This window comes from Lolium rigidum, chromosome 2 (assembly GCF_022539505.1).
Source record: "Lolium rigidum isolate FL_2022 chromosome 2, APGP_CSIRO_Lrig_0.1, whole genome shotgun sequence".
NCBI classification, from domain to species: domain Eukaryota; kingdom Viridiplantae; phylum Streptophyta; class Magnoliopsida; order Poales; family Poaceae; genus Lolium; species Lolium rigidum.
The window spans coordinates 172,999,048-173,005,047 of NC_061509.1; positions in this window are offsets into that span (position 1 = coordinate 172,999,048).

Here is a 6,000-nt window from a genome sequence, read left to right on the forward strand (position 1 = left end):
TCCTCTCATGAAACTTTAGGATGGGAACCCCTCAAGGTTTACCTTGTTGTAAATGTTTTATGAAAACCTTGGGTAAGCTACCTTTGCCCAAGAGTATGTTTTATGAAAGAAAAGGGATCTTGATCCATTTGTCGGAAGGAGGAATTATGTGTATGTGTTTGGTGGATTTTGGGAAAAACAACACACGATTCTTTGTACTCGCCCGGACCAACTTTACAGCGCAGCCACATCACCCAAAGTGGGCACGGGCTTAGTCCATAGTTTGTCAAAGTTGACGTGAGACACCTTCACAACTCTCTAGGAGGGTCACGATGACCTCTGACGCCGGGTTGCGCTCCGAAGGAGGCAATACACTGTAGTTGTCTATAGCCGGACGATTACTGAGGATCTTCCGTCATGGCGCCGGGGATACGCTCAGATAAGGAGGTATGCTGCCGGGGTGCCGGGAAGGGGTAAGCCCGCAGGGAAGGAGCTCATGTCAATGGAGGCGAGCGAAAGACTATGACTGACTATCCGAGACTCGCATACTTTTGTATGACGAACCGGGGGTGATCCCGGCGGATTTGTTGGTTCTTGTGGTGAAAGTGCGCACACTCTGCAGAGTTAAAACTATTCGAATAGCCGCGTCCGCGGTCATGGACGGTTGGTATGGCCGTTACCGAGCTGTGTTGAGTTTTTTTTCATAAAGGCTTTACAAAGAAGGTGCGTGTGTTGGATGTATCGGAAGGGTACGTGGAAAGTGTTGTGTGACGACCATATGGAGATGGTCGCCGTAGAAATAAAAAAACATGGGGAACCTCTACTAATGTTTCATGAAAAGGAAGTCTTCTTTAATAAAGATATAGAGATATCATAGAACTTCCCCAGCATCTCCATCAAATGAGATGGCGGAATGCTACCTCTTCTTCAATAAAGATATAGAGATGTCATAGGACTTCCCCAGCATCTCCATCAAATGAGATGGCGGAATGCTAACTCTTCTTCAATAAAGATATAGAGATGTCATAGGATATCTTTTGAAGTATCTTCTTCAACAAAGATATAGAGGTGTTATAGAAACATCTTAGTGTCCCATCACTTGAGATGTCGGGATGCTATATCCACAAGAGAAACTGATGCATGCTATATCCACAAGAGAAACTGATGCATGCTATATCCACAAGAGAAACTGATACATGCTATATCCACGAGAGAAACTATCGTTCCTCTCTCATCTCCTTAGATAGATTATGTTAGCACCCCTTTGTGATGGTTTGCGAGTACAATTCCAAATGTACTGACGGCTTTGTCCCTGGCTATTTACTTGGCCAGACTATGTGGAGGACTTCGAAGATGACGGAGGCTACCAGGACGACTATGCGACCTAGGACGATCTCCAAGTCAGCTGCCTGTAGGTCTAAAGGCATGACTTGGGCCCGACGATGATGACGTGTATCCGCTGCTATGTTTGTGTGAACTTGCCCGTTGTGGCATTTATGTAAGACTGGGTCATGTGACCCCCCCCTTTATTGTAAGACTATTTATTCGGTACTTGTAATGGATGATTGTAATCTGGATATTCAGTTCGGTTATGTTCTCACGGCAGAATGATCTTGGGGTCGTGAGAGAAATGCATAACAGGGTATTTCGGATATGTATTCCGCGGTCCCCACAGAGCTGGTATCAGAGCCATCCTGACCATAGGAGACCCTAGTTAGCATGGACGCTAAGGTAGTACAAAAACTATTTTTCTATATCAAAAACGAGATGACTATATGCTGAAATAATGCCTAGTCTCTCCCCTAATTCTTTTAGATTTAATATTACTTCCATTAATCTTTAATGTTTTTACCTTATGCACTTAAAATTTTGCACACTTTGATCATGTTACTAACTAAGAACTTAAAATGTTGTGTAGATGGATCCACCTATGTTCACCGAGAGCCTCCAGCTGGGCTATAATCAGCCTCCCTACCTGTTTGAGACTGCCCTCGTTGAGGTGTCGCGGGCCGTTGGACGCCTGCTTCCCGAGGTGAAGGGAGGACAGCTGGAGTGCACCAAGGACGGCGAGATGTCCTGGATGGTGGTCTGCACACTCCGTGGCTCTCATGTGAAGCCACTTGAGGAGATTGAGGTTCAGGTCTTTGACCGCACGTGGGAGGATGGACTTGTGAGGGTGCTCCAATCAGCCCTCTCTCGCCTAGTCTTCCACCACCGTGTCGAGTTGGAGGCCAAGAGGCTCCCTCATGCCCTCTTGGGACGCTGCAACGAGGAGGGGATTCCCACTATGATCCCCTACACTTGCCTCCTTGGGCGCCAGGTGTCCCAGATGGAGAACTTGCTGTACAAGACTCAGCTCAGCCTTGACTCCAACAGGATGGAGAATGAAGTGCTGAAGCATGAGCAAGAAGGGCTCAAGCTGGATCTGAAGCTGGCAAGGCTCAAGTATCGCCGCCAGCAGAACAAGACACTCCGCGTCCGTGAGGCCAACTACATGCTGAAGGTCAAGGTCATGCACCTTAAGACTGCCCTCCGTGACGCCGAGGACAAGCTCGAGGCTCTTCCGGACCACGGCGAGGATATCCGCAAGGAGGACACCGCCCTCGTTAGCGACGATGAGGACTTCTTGGAGGAGGAGGGACTCATCGGGGACGGGCGCGATGAAGATGAGGACGAGGATGACCTCACCTTCATCAACGACGAGCCCGAGGAACCCGCGCCCCTTGACACCGTGAAGGCCACGTCGGATGAGGAGGAAGATCCCGAGGAGCCCCCGTTTGATGGACTTTCCGCCCCTCTTGATGATTTCTAGATGTGCACTCCCGAGACTTGTTATGTGTTAGGTTGTCCCGCATGTTGCGACGTACTTTGTTGGTCCTGATGTGACCATATGTTGGTTGTGAACTATGATCTCTTTTGGTAGTATCGTTGATGGATGATGATTGCCTCTTTGATTTTCTTATGTTTGTTTCTTAAAAAGTTAGTTCTGAAATTAATTTTTTCTTTTCATGCATACATACACCTTCCCGATCCCCTTGGAAAGATCTTGCTCCTTGAAATTGTTCCGTTATCTCATATCTTGTTTCCTCAGATGGTTGACACCCGCCGCAACCCAAACGCTCCGCCACCACCACCACCCCCGGATCCTGACATGACTCAGATTCTCCGTCTTCTATTGGAAGATCGCCAACGTTCCCGCCAAGAGAGTGAAGCCAACCTTGCTGCCCTTCGGCAGATTGCTCAAGCCGCCGCGGGAAACCGCAACAATGAAGAAGGAGAAGGACACGGCGAGGAAGCCCCAAGGTCGCGCCTTAGGGATTTCTAGAACACCAACCCACCCGTGTTCTCCAAGTGCACCGCTCCCCTCGACGCGGACGATTGGCTCCGCACCATCGAGAACAACCTTGAAGTCGCTGCTGTAGGAGAACATGAGAAGGTTCTTCTTGCCACTCACTTCCTCTCTGGACCCGCACGATCCTGGTGGGAGAATATCAAAGCCATGCAAGCTGCTGATCATGTCATCACTTGGGAGGAATTCACCACCAAGTTCCGCAAGGCTCACATTCCTACGGGACTGATCAAGATGAAGCGCGGTGAGTTTTTCAACCTGAAGCAGAACAACTCCAATGTTGTGGATTATCTGGATAAGTTCAACACCTTGGCAAGGTATGCACCTCAGGATACCGACACTTATGAGAAGAAGCGGGATCGTTTCCTTAATGGTCTGCATGAAGAAATCCAGAGTATCCTTGTGGCTGTACCTTACCCTGACCTGGAGGCACTCGTGGATGCCGCCATTATGGTGGAGTCTAAGCGCAAAGCTGCCTATGAAACCAGAAAGCGCAAGATGCAGCAGACGGCAAAGTGGACCTAGCAACCCCAAGTACCGCAGTCCGCCTCCATCAAGGCCTACCAACCCACCTCAGAGGACCCCAGCATCCGCCCCAGTCTATCGCTCCAATAATCACAACCCCAACCGTTCATCTCCACAGTACCGCTCCGGAGGAGGAGGTTACAACAACAACCCCCGCCCCAATCCCCCAGCTCGTACTCCTGGAGATGGTTGTTTCACTTGTGGGAAGCCCGGGCACTTTTCTCGTGAGTGCCCCACAAAAATGAATGCAGCTCAGCGCACCAATGCACCCAGGTCTAACCAAGCCCAAGCCAGAACTACTCCTGGAAAGAAGCCTTTGGTCAAGAAGCAGGCCAATGCAGCTAGGGGACATCTGAACCACGTCAACGTCGAGGAAGCTGAGGAGGCTCCGGACATTGTGATGGGTATGTTCCTAGTCCACTCCACTCCTGCTCGAGTTTTATTTGATTCCGGAGCATCACATTCCTTCGTCACCGAACCATTTGTTAAGAAAAGTGGGATGACGCCGACTAACATGCGACGACCCATGCTAGTCCAAATTCCCGGATCAACCACTAAAACCCACTTATCATGCAAAAATGTTCCCATAGAGATACAAGGAGTATCCTTCCACGCTGATCTCATAGTATTAGGAGCCCAAGGTTTAGAAGTGATACTTGGGATGAATTGGATGACTAAATACAAAGGACACATAGATTGTGCCCAAAAATCCATTACTCTATCTAACGATCAAGGCTTGCCGATAAAATATACCGCCACTACACACTCATCCAAGGCCTTCAGTAAGAAAAGTATCGTTGGACCTACCCTAGATCAAGTTCCGATCGTACGTGAATATCCGGACGTGTTTCCGGAGGAATTGCCCGTATGACCCGGACCGAGATATTGAATTCATTATTGAGTTACTCCCAGGTACCTCACCTATAGCTCAGAGACCATACCGGATGAACCCTCAAGAATTGATAGAGTTAAAGAAACAATTGGACGACATGTTGAGTAAAGGTCTGATCCGACCTAGTGCTTCGCCCTGGGGATCGCCTGTGATCTTCGTGGACAAGCGAGACAGTACCATTCGCCTATGTGTGGATTACCGGAAAGTCAACGATGTTATGATCAAGAATAAATATCCTCTCCCAAAGATAGATGATCTGTTCGATCAAATGAATGGAGCCAAAGTCTTCTCCAAGATAGATCTCCGCACTGGATACCATCAGCTCAAGGTTCGAGAATCGGACATTCCCATGACTGCTTTCACTACCCGTTACGGACTATATGAGTACACCGTAATGTCTTTCGGACTCACAAACGCCCCCGCCTATTTCATGAACCTCATGAATAAGGTCTTCATGGAGTACCTCGACAAGTTTGTCGTGGTGTTCATTGATGACATTCTTGTTTATTCCAAAACTGAAGAAGAACATGAAGAGCATCTGAGGCTTGTTTTGGGAACACTTAGGAAGCACCAACTCTATGCCAAATTCAGCAAATGCCAGTTCTGGCTCAAAGAAGTTGGATTCCTTGGCCACGTCTTATCAGCGGGAGGACTGTCTGTCGATCCCTCCCTAATCAAATCAATCATGGAACGCCAACCTCCTACCAACCCAACCGAGGTAAGATCCTTCCTCGGGTTAGCGGGGTACTACCGCAAGTTTGTAGAGGGATTCTCTAGCATAGCAAAAACCTTGACTCTCTTGCTTAAGAAGAATAAGAAGTTTGAATGGACGGACAAGTGCGAGGAAAGTTTTCAGGAACTAAAAAGGCGACTTGTCTCTACCCCAATCCTAACCATGCCTGATGTTACCAAAGACTTTGTAATTTATTGCGACGCCTCCAAGCTTGGTCTTGGAAGTGTCCTAATGCAAGAAGGCAAAGTTATCTCCTACCTCTCCCGACAGCTCAAACCCCATGAAGCGAACTACCCAACTCATGATCTTGAGTTAGCCGCTGTAGTTCATGCCCTCAAGACTTGGCGCCATTACCTTATCGGTAATCGGTGTGACATCTACACCGACCATAAAAGCCTCAAATACATCTTCACCCAGAGGGAATTGAACATGCGTCAGAGAAGGTGGATTGAATTGATAAAAGATTATGATCTCAGCATCCACTATCACCCAGGAAAAGCAAATGTAGTCGCTGACGCACTC